The sequence below is a fragment of the Mandrillus leucophaeus genome, unplaced genomic scaffold (genome assembly GCF_000951045.1).
Source record: "Mandrillus leucophaeus isolate KB7577 unplaced genomic scaffold, Mleu.le_1.0 Scaffold458, whole genome shotgun sequence".
In the NCBI taxonomy this organism is placed as follows: Eukaryota; Metazoa; Chordata; class Mammalia; order Primates; family Cercopithecidae; genus Mandrillus; species Mandrillus leucophaeus.
In genome coordinates, this window is record NW_012104898.1 from 1,127,390 (window position 1) to 1,145,103 (window position 17,714).

General features: G+C 37.6%; 1 protein-coding gene across 2 annotated transcripts in view; it reads right to left on the reverse strand.

Annotated features, from left to right (window-relative positions):
- Window positions 1–17,714, reverse strand: part of ST18 (suppression of tumorigenicity 18, zinc finger) — a 325,337-nt gene that overhangs the window by 124,374 nt on the left and 183,249 nt on the right. For both annotated transcript variants that reach the window (XM_011994467.1, XM_011994465.1), the window contains exon 3: window positions 7,078–7,123. The gene's annotated coding sequence lies outside the window, so the exon portion shown is untranslated. The remainder of the gene's footprint in view (window positions 1–7,077; window positions 7,124–17,714) is intronic.

Below are 17,714 nucleotides of genomic sequence, written 5' to 3' on the forward strand. Positions count from 1 at the left end.
CTTCTGCATTGAAACTTATTTTTTAATGAAAAAGGAATCTTAAAAAAGGAAACAACATGACAAGCAAAGTGTTAGTAACCTAATGGGCTACCCAATTCTTAAGTGTGCTCTCTGATGATGACATGGCTTCGCTTGTTAAATGAAGTCACCACGAAGGACTACATTTGTCCACTTTACTATCTGCCAATAATTAGGGACTCTCAGTCCTTTACGGCTGCTTAATGGGTGAGTACTACTTCTGAGAAAGACAATTCTTTAAACCTGTGCTACAAGGTAATGAGTCTGGTGTGTTACTTTCTTCAAAAATAGAGTATATCAGATTATATTTTTTCAGGTAGAATGAATGACCTAAACTGATGATGATATACATGTTAATTGTATCCCCAAAGTAGACAATCATAGATTTATTTATGGGTCCTTGGCCAGGTGTGGTGGCTTACACCTGTAATCCCAGCACTTTGGGAGGCCGAGGCAGGTGGATCACATGAGGCCAGGAGTTCGAGACCAGCCTGGCCAACATGGTGAAACCCCGTCTCTATGAAAAATACAAAAATTAGCCAAGTGTAGTGGTGCACACCTGTAATCCCAGCTACTTGAGAGGCTGAGACACAAGAATTACTTGAGCCCAGGAGGCAGAGGTTGCAGTGAGCCAAGATCGCACCGCTATACTCCATCCTGAGCAACAGAGTGAGACTCTGTCTCAAAAAAAAAAAAATTTACTTATGGTTCCAAAGGATGTAATTTTTTTTTAAGTCCTCAGAACTAAAGTCAAAGGGAAAACTTTGTTGAAACAGCAAATGAGTTTAATATGAAATGTATGTAGCACTCATAGCCTTGTACTATAGTAACTAATACAAGGTCATCAGCATCACCAATTTCATTTTGGAACTTGCATACCATGGGAACCAGACCATTCTGTGGTTCTGATATAAACCACAGCATCCTCTCAGAAGTTCAGAATGTTGATACAGACTCCAAAGACCACTCTGAGATTTGTTTTCTTTTAAATAAGTAAACATAAAAATTTTAGCACATTTACCTTAGTATTGCTATCCCTTGAGGCCATATCTTCACAATTTACAATAGATTGAGCTCTTAATCGCTCTTCTAACGTTAATATCTTCACCAATTATTTGTTAGTTGGAATGATGAAAAAGAAGGGATTAACCTTGCCAGGCTCAGTTTTTTGAATGTTAAGACAAGTTCTTTACAGTCCCAAGTTTCTAGCTTTAGTTTTATATTAGTCAGTATGATACTTTAAGTTATAGTCAAGTTTGTATAACCCATATTGCTCCATTAAATTTCTAATGAAAACTTAAACCCTTTATTTTGGAGTTCCTAATCAATCAGCTGCAGAATCGGTATTTTCAACATAGCAAGAGATTACATATTTAGAAGTTGATGAACAAAAATTATGTAAGCCTTTTCCACTGTATATTTATGCCATCAAAAATGACTTTCTTCTGCCTAGCTTTCCAGGTTGATATTAGGGCATATGCTTCATTGGCTGGAGCAAATGAAGATAAGCACTAAATTTCATTTAAGATGTTTAGGCAAAGACAAACACTCTTTGTTGGCCATAAACTTCATTTTTACCACCAGCCCAGAATTAGGCCCCTGATCACAGCAGGAGTAGAAACAAGAGCTTCAGCAAAACTGGAATCACTCTGCAGGATAAACAGCTCCCATGGCAAAGTGGGTCAATGGTATCTCGCTTACTTTTAGGGAGGATGTCTCAGATTTTAAATCGTTGCATATTCAACAAGATGAATTATTTGATATTAGCAAACAGACTACTTTTCTTGATCACCTTTTAACATTTTTTGCCTCCCCGAGTGATTGCTGTAAATATACACACAAAACTTCTTGTTATTCAGTATAGCTTGTCATTTTAAAAGAATACAATTTGTCAATGCACACAATTTCTGTGGATTAATTTAAATGATTTTTACCAGTTTGCCCAGCTTTTTGAAATCTCTGCCTTAAGAACCTTTCAAAGAATTTTCAGTACAGGGAATGCTATAGCAAGTCTCATAGGCTCTCAGAAAAACGCAATTTTTGCTTTTGCAGATTGTTAAAGTCAGAGCATCACAATAACTTCCGGTTCTCACTGTGATAGATATGAAGTAATTGCACTTACACTAGTACGCATAACAGTGTTTGTATTTGTCCTTCCAGTCCCTGTAAAAATAAAACATAGATCTCTTCTCCTTAAGCTCTGAAGCAATTCCAATAACTTATGCAAGACCTATATTTCTCTCTGCAAGATGATTTAACTTTCACCTGATTTAAGTAACAAAATAGCCCTCAAAGATACTTAAAGCCTTGCTGTAATTAACATAACTGCATTTAGATGCCATTCATGACTGATAATTCTAACACCTTGTGGGAAAAAAAAGTTGCATGCTGTAAACATTATAAACATATTCAAATAAGCTTAACACAATCTGCCATGCTTATTTCTGCCTAGATCATGGACCAGCGAAATGGTTAATGCAAATGGATTTATAATTTGCTTTGGGGGGCCAGTTTCTTCTCCTTATTTATTAGCCCAGCTGATGGGGCAGATTTGATGAGGCACTTCTGGAATAATTGAGTCATCACACAAAGAAGGCTGCTAGCATTCAGAGTGGTTTTATCAGCAGCAAGCAGGCCTGATTACTGACAATTACACTCTGATCCGGTGATGGAGGAGAAAGAGCCAACGAGTGGGAAATGTCCGTGTTTCTATCCAGGAATAATTTCTACATTCATTTTACATGCTAAGTGTTTCCTATCTCTGCATAATAAACTGTAAACAGGAATAGATGGCACAATGTCCCTTAATATTTCCTGGTAATGAAGACACAAATGTACAGTGAGTGCTGATAAATATAGATGAAACATAAGCTATTCTCCCAGTCTGTATTGTTACCTTTAAAACAAATGCATTTTTGTGGTAAAAGCATAATCATAGCTAATGCAAAAAAATGACAGAAGATTGAAACTGTCCTTGTAACTACATAGAAACTTTGTAAAAGTCCTGTTAATCACTGCTGCTTTAAAGGCTGGCGAGCTGAAGGTGAGATACTAGAAACCACATCATTTTGTTTCTCAACAGTCAACTGTGAAGAACTCCTTGGGTTAGATGCAGCAGAGGACAGAGCAACAGTGACCTCCATTAACACTCAGAGAGAGCACATCTCCATGCTAAACTGAGAAAACAATGAAGCTGGCACAAGGCGACATCTTCACTAGCATGGATTTCAATTTCCCTTCCATCAGGCCTTTCAACAAAACGTTGACCATGAATAGTAAAGTTAGATCTAAGATTGCTTGATTCGTCAAGCAGAGCAATGCATTGCTGTCTTTGGGGTGGCATTTTTAACCACTTGTTTACAAGGTTTATTAACAAAATACTATGAGCAAAAAACGCATCTCACAGAGATGCTAGATTAAACTAGCTTTCCCTGTAACCCAGAATCTACTTGGAAACACCTAGAGAAAGGAAATGTTCACACTTCTTAATGTGCTTCCGTAGATTTTAGTGGGAAAATTTTAATTTTCTGTAATATTAAGTTTTCTCTTTTAAAAAACCAATCAGGTACGAAGCTCCACATAATGAACCTGCCTGGGTCTGTTTGCTTAATCTTTTCTCTAAAGCCCCTTCCTGGCTTCCAAAGAAATAAAAGTTATTCTCTGTTTTCCTGTGGTAACTATGGAAACTCTGTTTTATTAAACTAACCACTTAACTTCAAGGCTTGTGTTGCAACTAAATGTGCTATTTTCAGTAAATCTATACTAAACAACCTGATAATGTCAAAACATTTTTAATAAAGTTCAAAGAGCACTTGTTGATTCACAGATAAAGCTTTTTATTATGTAAAGGGAATTTTCTCTATTTAAGCTATTTCATTATATAGATTATTACACAATGTACTTGATAGCTTTAGACATTTTCCATTTTCCTTATCTATCTTTAAGAGGTTCTTTAGAATTTTTTCAAAAATTCTGCTATTTTTCCCAACAGTAACTGTTTGTTTTTCATAAAATCTTCCTTATATTTTGTACATTTGAATTAAGATAAAATATAGTTATTTATCTTTATTATCTGACTATGAAATATGGAATGGGAGAATATACTGAAATTTGCAAAGCAAATGACACAACTCAATTGTGGAGGTCAATGGGGCACTGGATTTTTGCAGAATGATCCTTGGATTTTATTCTCACTACAGTGTTTAATTTAATACAGATTTTAAAAAAATACGAGTATTATTCTCCTAAGAATTTACTCATTATTTGTTCAATACACACATATTGAGAAGAAATCTACAGATTGCCATGCTACACAGTGGGCATAAAAGGATACGTAAAGCACAATTCTTGTTCTCAAGAGTTCAAACCAGGAAGTTGAATATTCTGATATTATGTGCAAGGTATTATTACAGAGGGAGGCAGAAGGAACAATGGGAACACAGACTTAGACCAGACTGGAAAAGCTTGCAGAAGATGATGATTCCTGAAAAATTCATCCCTAGAGAGATTCAGAGAACTATGACTAGGATAAAGCAATGTCCCCAAAGACCAATTGAAAGGACACCAATGGTTGAAATTGTTCTTGGCTTTGTTAAACAATGAATTAAAGCCATATTTTTATATAGTTACAAGAGGGTCAGAGACTTGATGGTCAAATTAGATACCTAAAATGAAATGTTTTGAATTTGATGATTTCATTTCTACGTTTCAAAGGAACTTTTTCCTTTAGCGTCAGAACTGCAAGATCTGTCTGCTGAAATGTGATTTGTCATTCATATTGTGTTTGACAGCATCACCCAGAATTCTGTATTCCAATAGTGTTTTGATGGCACTCTCATCTTGATGACGATGTTCTGCCTGATATTAGCTTGTCTAGGTCCAGTTTCCCTTCCCTGGGCTGGTGTGGGTTCATGGAAGCAAAGGGCTCTATTGTTGACCTTTTGATGTAACGTAATTTTGTGGCCATAATAGGTGCTCAATACACTATTATTGAATTGAATTGAAATAAGTGAAAAATAACACTTTTCAGATGCTTGAGATAATTGTTAATTGGATTTCAATACAAAACAACCCAGACATTTTAGCATCTGGAATAGTATAGATTTTATCTGTTTGGTTGCCATGCCAGTTAAGAAGAATTTACAATTTTTTCTTCTTTTATGTTGAAAACGTCAGCTCCCAACATGCAAAGGAGAGCAAGTGTGAAGTGTAATAGATTTTATGGTTAGATTTTTTTCAAATATCTACTTTTATCTCATTTACGTGAAAAGTTATGGCTTATGATTTAAATGGATCCTTTTGCAGGAATAAAAATTAAATGTAAAATAGAAATAATAGTCATATTTTTCCAGATTTGGAAAGAAAACTATATAGGAAGATCTTCAACTCATTTAAACTATAACACAGTCCCTAGTTCTTAGACTTCACTTTTCTCACTTATAGTTTCCAGACTGGCCTGACTATTGTGCACCTACATTTATTTTAAGCAATGTATGTTCATATATTCATACTGATGACTTTTGTATGGGAGAGAAAATGGCACTCACCGTAAGTAAAGACAAAATCAATTTATTTTTTTAATCAAAATGATGAGGCAACACAGTATTTTCTAAATAAATACACCTCACCTTTACCAAACTCACAGAGTGATAGGCATTCTTGTGAGAATTTGTATGTGCTTTCTTACTTAGTCATCTTAGCATGTCTATGGTGAAGTATTATTGATGTTACATATGAGAAAAGGGAAGGAAATTGAGCTCACCACCTTACCCGGGGTTCACACAGGTAGAAAGAGGTAGAACCAGGATTCACATGGCCACCATCTGCTTTCAAGCACTAGGCTCGGCATTCTTTGACTGTCAGGTCTCTACAGCACAGACCTGGCCTTCTGTCCCTCAATGTTCCATTCCACTCAGCCATGCTCAGGTAAACATGGACTCACTAAAAAGTCCAATAAAGCGTGTACTCATTTGTACCTTGGGTGACACAGGTATTGCATTTACAAATATTTCATATAAAGAATTTCTGGGGAAGGAGGGTGTCACAAAGTAGAAAACAGAACTCTCTGAGTTGGCAATAACCATCATTCTAATTGACAAAATCAATATTCCAATTCTTACAGACTACCAATCTTAGCCTCTCAAGAACATTTTCTCTTTACTCAAATACAGGAATTTACTTATAGGATTTAGATTGCCAGCTGCAAAACATGTCCCATCTATTGGGGGCTTATTTTATTTATTAGTTTTCTATTGCTGCTGTAACAAATTTTTACAAATTTGATGGCTTAAAAAGGCAGAAAGGTGTTATCTTATAGTTTTAGAGGTCCAAAGTCTGGTATGGTCTCACCAGACTAAAACCAAGTTCAGCTACACTCCATTCTGGAGGTTCCAAGGGAGAATGCATTTCCTCACTCATTGGGCTGTTGGTAGAATCCAGTTCCTTGCTGTCGTAGGACTGAGTTCCCTGTTTTCTTGAGGAGAGCCATTCCCAGCTTCCATAGCCCACTCCTTTTTCGGTGAATGGCCTGCTTCCTCCATTTTCAATGTCAGCAATGCTGGGTAATGTTGAGTCCCACTCACATCTCATCTCCCCAGCTCATTCCTTGGCCTTTTTCTGAAGCACCATGTGATTAGTTGGCCTTTTTTAGATAAACAGGATAATCTCAAAGGTCTTCATTAAATCACATCCCTTTTGTCATGCAAGATAACATATTCACAAATTTCCTGGATTTCATGGATATTTTGGGGGGAGGGTACCTTATCCTGTCTACCACATTTTTAAATCATACATGTTAATTCTGAATGTCTTACATATTAATGCCCCTAATATCAGACATATGAAGTCATGAATCAGGATGAGCAGGTATAAACACTCCTCAAAAATCTATATGAATATAACCCAAATTACCATGAGGATACCAACAATAACCAAAGCAAGCATCTTTTCTGGTCCTCTAAAATGAAGTTCCTTAACTTCTCAGGTTTTTGATGGATGTTGAAAAGTTGGAGATTCTTTTTCTTTGGGGGAAAAGTTTATTTTTAAATAGATTTTACTTACCTTCCCTAAAAGCTACTGGATCTGAACTGGAGAGTTTCCATCACTCCTGAGGAAAAGCATTGGAGGAGGAAAAATGGAAAGAAAAACAAAAAGAAAACATAATTAAATGGCATTTATCTACAGCTTATTAACTGTATAAAACAATCCTTTCAAGTAATTTCCATGCTGACTATTAGAATATGGGTTAAGGTATTACCGATCTTCAATAGTTAAACAATATTCATTTGAAAGAACTCTGCCTTAATGAGAAAAACAGGTGTCTACTGTTATCAGAAAATGCTTTTTAGATTTGAGGCCTTTTGTTCATAAGTACATTTGAGAACCTTTTCTAGGGACACACCTGAGAGTGAAAGTGAATTATCAATGACAGTCTTTTCTGGAAAAAAAAAAAAAAAAAAAGAATCAGTGGTTTAACACTAATTTCTAATCAGATCCTACAGAAAGGAACAGCCCGCACGGCAGCTGTACTTTTCCCAGGGTTAATTACCTTTCACTGCTCTCTACTAATGAGTCAGCTGTTCCTGTCATTGCACACTACACTGGTTCATCTGGAACTCTAGCTGTGGACAAACACAGGAGTGACAGTCCCATTTACATACGGGGTGGGGGCATGTTGTGTAAAGATTTCAAAAGGATTTTTAAAAAAATCCTTTAATTCTCATGTGTCTCCACGCTAAAAATATTTTTACAAAGAAGGTTGTACTTGGTCAGCTACTGTTCTTCCTCCCAGATCCCTGGGTTCACCACTAGTAGATATAAAATAGTGCCGAACCCTTGGAAAGAGGCGAACTTCACCATCTCCACAGAAAGCTTTGTCTCACTGATGCCTTGACACCAGAACAATCACCCTATAGGATGGAAGGATAGCCTCAAAAGTTTGCAACTTCTACCACTAGTAAAAAGACTTCTGGAAAAATTCATACTGCAGAAAATTAGATTCAAGGTAAAAAACAACCTAAGAGAAAAAGATCCCCAAAATATCTTAGCATTGCTTGTACATGAAAAGTGAATTAGAAAATTGCAAGTTCCACAAAAAAAAAAAAAAAAAAGTTGGACTTGAAAGCTATGTTTTGACCTAATATGTCTAGATCACTGTGGGAAATTATGTATATGTATGTGTATGTGTGTATATATATACAATTTATTACCCAGATAATAGCTCTTTCATATAGTGGCTCTGCTTTCCATCCCATAATGCAGACACAGTGGGCCCTTATATATTTTTTATCGTGGCAACCAGAAGTTTAAGCATCACTTCCCTCCTTTTAATTCCAGAGGTAACTGAGAGGGATGTCCAAACAGTAAGCATACACTGAGTTCCACTTTCCTAGCTTCCAGAATGCCTCTGAGTAAAGGATACCCTCTCACTGGTAAGTCCCTCACTCTAAGTCTTAAAATTTTAGAACAGTGGCTCTCGGACGTTAATATGCATCAGAATCACCTGGGTGGCTTTTTTTTTTTTTTTTTTGATGGAGTCTTGCTCTGTGGCCAGGCTGGAGTGCAGTGGCATGATCTCGGCTCACCACAACCTCCGCCTCCCGGGTTCAAGCGATTCTTCTGCCTCAGCCACAGGAGTAGCGGGGACTACAGGTGCATGCCACCACGCCCAGTGAATTTTTGTATTTTTAGTAGAAACGGGGTTTCATCATGTTGGCCAGGATGGTCTCGATCTCTTGACCTCGTGATCCGCCCGCCTCAGCCTCCCAAAGTGCTGGGATTACAGGCGTGAGCTGCAGTGCCCGGCCGGGTGGCTTCTTAAGTGGCACGTTCTGGTGCCAACACTCTGAGGTTCTCACAAGGGTCCAGGTGCTCCTGCTGCTCCATGGACTGCACTGAACAGCAAAGTGTCAGAGCAGTGGCTGTGGAACCTCAACGACATCAGAATCTCCTGGAGGGCTTGTGAAAGCCCAGGCTATGCATTCCGTAGATCCGTGGTGGGACATGAGAATGTGCATTTCTAAGTTCCCAGATGATGTTGGTGTTGATAAGTTTGCAGACCATACTTTGAAAACTACTTCTCAGGTATTCAATATTAAATGTGTTGAAGAATCCCAACCCCCAAAACCTAAATATACCCACATAGAGCAGAAGTGCTTCCACTTTATTTTTGAGCTATTTATTTGCTCTGGTTTTAATACTCTACGATAGAAAGGAACAGATAAAAAGTGAATGTTCTGGCCCATCACTGAAATACATTCTCAGATCCACTTTATAGCTTATTGAACTTGATCTTCCCTTCAGATGAAGCCATTCATGTCAAGAAAGAAACGGCAATTATGTACTTCTTCATTCAAGGTGCCATTATCAAATATAAGCTCACAAATTACAAATCTAAGAGTTTGCACAATATTTAAACTTGCCAAAAGCAAATAAAATATGGGAATGAATTAATTACAAATTATATTATAAAAACAAATTTAAATGTCAAACAAAGATGCAAATTTCCTTGAGACATTCAATATTTTTATCAGCCCTAGTAAATTCTGACTTACTTTCCAAATGGTGCAGCGTGTTTCTTATATATAGTGGTATATGAGGTGTTCTTTGTTGATCATTGCTATTTTGAAGAACACATTATCCTGAAAACTTCTTGGAGGATGGAAACATTTTAGTCTAATACTAAAAATATATTTGCATTGCTGTTCATGTAAATATCTCTGTGATAAAACTGTTACAAGGGTATTTTGCAATATTGTTCACAGGAATACATATTTCAGGAAGAAAGGCAATAATAAGATAAATTATAGAATAAAACATCTGCTGAATATCTTTCAATAAAGAGATGGAGGGTGCTTCTCTAAACAGCAAGTCATTCACCAAGCAGAAGTTAGGTGCTTTGGCAGTGATCTGCTCAGTTCATAAAGGACTAGTTAGTGTTCTAAACATGAACTTATCAACTAGTTCTCCAGTAAAGCTGGGAGAATGTAAGCACATGAGAAAGATTTTAAAAGAATCAGTGCCCCTTCTGAATTCTCATTGCCACCTACTTGTTTTTGCTGTTCCACAGATATTTATTTTAAAAAGCTACTTTAAAATATCAGTCTCATCTAAATACAAGAGGATAATATCACAAATAAAAAAATGTGATTAATAGCAGTGTAACTAACCCTCTTGGTATAGAACACTATTATTTAATTAATTCATTAATTTATGTACTCAAATCTTCATTAAGCACCTATTCTTCTGGAGAATGTTTGTATAAACCAGTGGAGTCCTCAGTGAGTGGAGAGGGGTGTATAGTGAATGCCACTCCAATAGTGAATCTATTTCTGTTGCATAAATCAAAGAGATAATAAAATAAAAATCTCCCTGCAGATGTGGAGGCCAAATTTATTTCTTGATAACATGGGAGAACAATCTGATAAGTTTGACAAAAACTCCACCCTAGGAGTACAAACATCAGGGTGTGTAGTTTGAGTGAAGAAGAATTCCTAATCCTACAGATCTAGGATGGACATACATTCTGTTGTCATGGTGTGAGCCTGTTGTCATGGTGTGAATGTCAAGATCCTAGTTGATCCCTCTCTCCTTGGATGGCTTTCAAGAGTTACAATGATTCAGATTAAATAAGTGCCTCTAGTTATTTGAACATCTGATTGATAGTTGTCTTCCATGACCAATGAGAGGTCAGTACAGTTTATGTCAGGCGTTTTGTCCAATGCTTATCCAATTTAAGTCATTATTTTCATTGGCTTTCACCAGCCAATTGGCTTCTCTCTAGATCACAGTGTCTCATTAGCTGTGGCAAATTACTGAGGGAATCTGACCTTTTTGGTTTTCTTTTTAAAGTAAATTAAATTTAATCGGATTTGTTATTGGATATTGACACATTATAACTATATGTTTATGGAATACAAAGTGATGTGTATGTAGAATGCAGAATCATTGAATCAAGCTAATTTGCATATCCATCACCTCAAATATTTATCATTGATTTCTCTTGCCTAACTGAAACATTGCACCTTTGACCAACATCTCCCCAATCCCTACTACCCCAACCTCTGGTAACCACCATTCTGTTCCCTGACTCTATGTCCAGTCCTTCTTGGTTTTCTGTCCAAGGTAACAGATTATTTACTTTTTGGCTATGTTAAATTTTTCCAAAAAAAAAAGCATGCACAGGCATTCCCAAAAAATGCCTTAGAAGAACAACAGAATCCCAGCCTTTAAAGATCTAATTTATACAAGGTGCTTTCAAAGTGAATGACAACCACTAAGGAAAACAGTGTGGAGATTTCTTAAAGAACTAAAAGTAGAACTACCAAACTCGGCTCACTGCAACCTCTGCCCCCCGGGTTCAAGTGATTCTCCTGCCTCAGCCTCCTGAGTAGCTAGGATTACAGATGCCTGCCACCACGCCCTAATTTTTTGTATTTTTAGTAGAGACAGGGTTTCACTATCTTGACCAGGCTGGTCTGAACTCCTGACCTCGTAATCCATCCGCCTCGGCCTCCCAAAGTGCTGGCATGAGCCACCAGGCCCTGCCAGAACTACTGTTTGATCCAGCAACCCCACTACTGCGTATCTACCCAGAGGAAAAAAGTCATTATACCAAAAAGATACTTGCACACGCATGTTTGCAGCAGCACAATTTGCAATTGCAAAAAAATGTGAAACCAAGCCAAATGTCCATCAATCAACAACTGGATAAAGAAACTGTGTGTGTGTGTGTGTGTGTGTGTGTGTGTGTGTGTGTGAGAGAGAGACAGAATACTACACAGCCATAAAAAGGAATGAATTAATGGCATTCTCAGCAACCTGGATGGGATTGGAGACCATTAGTCTAAGTGAAGTAACTCAGGAATGGAAAACCAAACATTGTATGTTCTCACTCATAAGTGGGAACTAAGGTACAAGGATGCAAAGGCATAAGAATGATATAATGGACTTTAGGGACTTGGGAGAAAGGGTGGGAAGAGGGTGAGGAATAAAAGACTACAAATTGGGTTCAGTGTATACTGCTTGGGTGATGGGTGCACCAAAATCTCACGAATCACAACTAAAGAATTTACTCATGTAACCAAATATCACCTGTTCCCCAAAAACCTATGGAAATAAAAAGTTTTAAAAGCAATAAGCATTAATGAAAAAAATGACACAGATGAATGCCACTTAAAAAATACATAAAAATAAAAAAAGAATGTTCCTTAAAGGAAATTCTTGCCTTGTGGTAAACTAGATGAACTAGAGTTCATCTCCTGAACTTCTCCTGCCCCACACCTGGTCTCTGGGTTCCCACAGGAAACCACACCTGCTCCTATGGTAGCCCCTAACCCACAGAGGAGTCCTGATTCAGAGCTCATGGTCAGCTTCAGACTGGAAGCTCCTACAGGAAGGGCAAGGGGGCTCTTCTCTCTGCTTCTCCTTTGTAAGCAAGGTGCTCCTGAGGGCATGGCCTATTCACATGAGAACCAGCTGACTAAGTGTTGTATTAAGAAAAAAAGGGAAGTATGATGAGGCCCCTGACCCTGTGATTTGAATTTTAGGAAAACTATGGACCAAATATTTAGAGATAAAACAGTAAATATCCACAGCCTGTAGCAAAAAGTGATGCTGGTGAAAACATGCAGTTACAATTCATTTGTAAGACTCATACATGTGAAGCTTAAACCAGGTAATTCTGTATTATTTGTTATATCTCAAAACTAGTGAAGTAGGAAATAATCTTATGAACAGTTTACTCATAAGTTGAGATTAGTTTTACAAATTAAGAAAATACAAATGGATAAAAAGCCTATGCAGTATTGCTGTATCTTCGACATAAGAACAACTATCAGCTTTGGTGCAGGGGGAGCGGATATTAACACTGAAGGACCGCCACTGCCAGATCAATCATACTGGCATATTAAAAATGCCGAAAGAAAATACTAAACTAAACTGGGTAGTTCTGAAAATAGCAGGCAATAAATAAAAAGAAAATAGAAGAAATAAAATATTATTTATCATGACAATATAAATGAATATGCTAAGCAACATACTGATCTTGGATTAAAGAGTGGCAGTGGTGGGAAGTAGAAAATAGCAGATGATGCTTTAAAATGGTCTAAAGGAGGCAACAAGTAAGCATGAATCAGAGGAGGCTTCCAGCAATTGCTGTAGTCACTATACATTACCACTGACGAAGGCATTGGACTAGGCATTGCATAGTTATGGTATTTAAATCTCACCACAATCTAAGGAGGTTCACATTATTATTCCCAATTTAAGCTGAGCAAACTTAAGTCACTCTTTTAGTATGAGCTAGTATTCAGAACTATATCTAGGCTGAACGCAGTGGCTCATGTCTGTAATCCTAACATCTTGGGAGGCCAGGGCGGGTGGATCTCCTGAGTTCAGGAGTTCAAGAGCAACCTAGCCAACATGGTGAAACCCTATCTCTACTAAAAATATAAAAATTAGCTGGGCACGGTGGCAGGTGCCTGTAATCCCAGCTACTTGAGAGGCTGAGGCAGGAGAATCGCTTGAACTCAGGAGGTGGAGGTTGCAGTGAGCCGAAATGGCGCCACTGCACTCCAGCCTGGGCAACAGAGTGAGACTCCCTTTTAAAAAAAAAAAAAAAAAAAGCAACGATATCTGATGCCAACATTCTTTCTGCTGTGTAGCTCTAGCTAAGATGGCAGTGAAAGCAAGATACCTGAACATCTTTCTTTGAGAAAATCATAGAAAGACCCACAATGATAGGGTGGTCTCTTAGGGAATGTGAGTTTTTGTGCTGAATTAGACAGGAGATAGACTGGATAGACTATTGGAATACCAGTCAAAAAAGCTAAGATAATGGGATCACTGAAATATGGTAAAAATCATAAACCTGGTATGCTGGGGAGGACAGCAATAAATGACCTGGGAAATACTTCACGGATGACTGGAGACTGTGAGCACTGTCTGATTCAGCAGAGTTAGAACGGTGACACACTCTGTCTCTCAAGTAACACCAACCTACGTTCGAATCCTAACTCTGCTGTTCTGTGATTTCAGAACTGCAGTTACCTCCCTCACCATCAGGTTCCTCATCTGTTAAAAGGGACAAACAGATCCTCCCTCTAGAACTGCAAGGATCGCATGGGATGACACGGATAAAAGCATGGTACACAGTGGACATTCAGTAAAATGCCATGATCCAAAAAGAGATCAGTCCCTAGGGAAAGCCCACAGGTATGTGGTCCACAATGAATGCCCCAATGTGGGCATGGCGAGGACTTGTGTTGATGAGAGTAATTACATCTCTGAGGATTAAGCAGCTCATTTTCTTCAAGAGAACATGGAGTTAGTAGGATGATTCGTTAAGCATTCATTAAAAAATATTCATTTTTTTCTATTATTCTATTATTTCTTTACACTAGATACTATTATAAATGTTTTATGTATATTAACTCAATCTGCATAACAAATGTATGAATCAGGAACTATTAATTATTTCCATCTTTAAAGTTAGGAGATTGAAATGCAGAGCATCTCAGTGCTTGCCTGGGGCCACATAGCTCCTGAGGAGTAGCACTGAGATTGGGCTCTTGCACTAAAGCCCATTTGTTAGATCAAAACAATCTATCATCATCACAAGATGGGTGATGGAGATGAAGGGATGGATAACACAGATATTATATTTCAGTGTGGGAGCCAAACTCAAAAACAAGGAAACAATAAATATTCAATGCAGTTGAAAGCAGTGATAAATGCAATGGGACAATAATGTAGGCTAGAGGATGGGCTATTTCACATTGAGGCAGGAATGACCTTTGCTGACTGAAGAAAGGATGCAAGAACCATGTGCCATAGTGTAAACAGTTAAAGCCCTTGTACCTAGAATAAATAAAAAACCATTACAGCTCAATAATAAAAAGACAACCCAATCAAAAATGGGCAAAGGACTTGACTACACGTTTCTACAAAGAATGACCACTAAGCACATGAAAAGATGTTCAACATCATTAGTCATTAAGGAAATGCAAATTAAAATCACGATGAGATACCACTGTGAACCCATTAAGACGGTGAAAATAAAAAAGACTGACAATAGCAAGTGTCGAAGAGGATGCAAAGAAATCCAGCCTTCACATGTTGCTAGTAGAAATGTAAAATGTTCAGCAACATTGAAAAATAGCTGGCAATTTCTCAAATGGTTAAACATAGAGTTACTATATAATCCAACAATTGACTTCTAGGTACATACCCAAGAAGAATGAAGACATGTGTCTACTTGAGAAATTGTACACAAATATTCATAACAGCATTATTCACGGTACCCAAAAATTGGAAACAATCCAAATGTCTATCAACCAATTAAAGGAACACAAGAGGTGGTACATACAATCAGTGGAATATTATTCAGCGATAAAAAGGAATGAAGTACTAAATTAGTGCAACCTCTATAGAAAACAGTAAAGACATTTCTCAAAGAACTAAAAACAGAACTACTATTCAATCCAGGAATACCACCACTGGTATCTACCCAAAGGAAAAAAATTATTACACCAAAAAGATACCTGAACATGTATGTTTGTTGTAGCATTAGTCACAATAGCAAAGACATGAAATCCACCTAATTGTCCATCAACGGATGACTGGATGAAGAAAATGTGGCTAAAACACGCATGTGCATATACATGTATATACCATGGAATACTACTCAACCACAGAAAAGAGTGAAACCATGTCCTTTGTAGCAAGATGAATGGAACTAGATGCCATTACTTTAAGGAAAGTAAGTTGGAAACAGAAAGTCAAATACCACATGTTCTCACTAATAAATAGGAACAATGTATGAACATGGACATAGAAAGTTGAATAATAGACATAGGAGACTCGGAAGGGTGGGAGGTGGGAGGAGGGTGAGGGATGAAAAATTACTTAATAGGTATAATGTACCTTATTTGGATGATGGTGACATTAAAAACTCAGACTTCACCACTGTGCAATATATCCATGTAACAAAACTGCACTTGTACCTCCTATATCTATACCGATAAAAGGAATGAAGTAGTTATATATGCCGAAACATGGATGAGCCTTGAAAACATGCCAAGTGAAAGAAGCCAGGCAAAAAGATCACATATTATGTGACTCCATTTATATGAAATGCCCGGAATAGGCAAATCTACAGAGACATAAAGTAGATGAGTTGTTGCGCAGGGCTGGGAGGACTATGTTGCATCTTCCCTTTGGAAGGTGAGAGATAAGGGGTGCAGAGTTTCTTTTTTGGAAAATAAAAATGTTCTAAAATTGACCATGATGATGAATGCAAAACTCTGAATATACTAAAAACCATTAAACTGTACACTTGAAATGGGTAAATTGTATGATATGTGAATTATATCTCAAGAAAGCTGTTAAGAAAACAGGTGGAAACACAGAGACCACAGTAAGATGCCTGCATGCTATTTTAAGAATGATAGGCAGTTCTTGGACAGCTTTGAGCGCTGGCATCACACAGGGAAATCAGTTTTTGGACCATGGCAGTCAACTGGGTATGAGAAGATGAGCCTAGATGGGGTGGAGGTGGTAAAGGTGAAGAGAACGCAAGCAGTTGAAGTTCTAACTCCATTATAAAAAGAAAAAGCAAAAAAAAAAACCACCCCACAAATTAAGAACAGATGTGTATCAGCTGCCTGCTATGATCCAAACGCATGACTTTCAACTCCCCAACATGGGGTCTCTATTAGAGAAGGCAAGCTCTTCCTTCTCTCACACCTCCTACTTTTTCTCTATAGGACCCCAGATGGGGAGAACAGTTTCCATTTCCCAACCCCAATCTCTTTCTTTGAGACAGGATCTCACTCTCTCACCCAGACTGGAGTGCAGTGGCATGCTCATGGCTCACTGCAGCCTTGACCTCCCTGGCTCAAGCAATCCTCCCACCTCAGCCTCCTGACTAGCTGGGACCACAAGCACAGGCCACCACACTTGGCTAATTTTTGTATTTTTTGTAGAGACAGAGTTTTGTCATTTTGTCCAGGCTAGTCTCAAACTCCTGAGCTCAAGCGATCCGCCCACCTCGGCCTCCCAAAGTGCTGTAATTACAGGCGTGAGCCACCAAGCCCAGCCTCCACTTTCCCTTTAGCCTTTCTAATTGCATGAATTGTTTAAGACTCTTTCAAATCCAAGAGAAAAATCGCTAGCTTTTCTGGTTCTCATTAGTTTTTTAATTTTCTAAGTTTCTATGCCAATATCAATTATATATAATTGATGTATGATAATATAAAACTTAAGTGTTAGATAGAATGTTTTCTTTTTAATTATACTATGTAAATATAATAATTAACAAAGACTAACATGTTAAAGGAACTTGTAGTTTAAAACTGTTTCACACTGAGTCTACAGAATTTTGCTACCTCATTTTACAGAAAATTTTGAGACTATTAATTCTGAATAGTCTTAACATCTCATCTGTAGGCTTATACAGGTGTCTTAATCTGTGTGCATTCCTCCTTTCTTCTGGTCTTAGAGGAAAAAAAGAGATCCTCTCCTTTCTAAGGATGGGTTCTTTACTGGGCTCACTTTACATTTGTTTCCTACTTCATCTACTTTTTCTTTCTTCTGTATCTGAAAACTTTTTTGTCTTCTTATCTCTCCTGGTTCTTTCTCCTTGGCATAGAAACACATTTATTCTTTATATATTACTATCTCTGTTTTTCAGGGTCAAA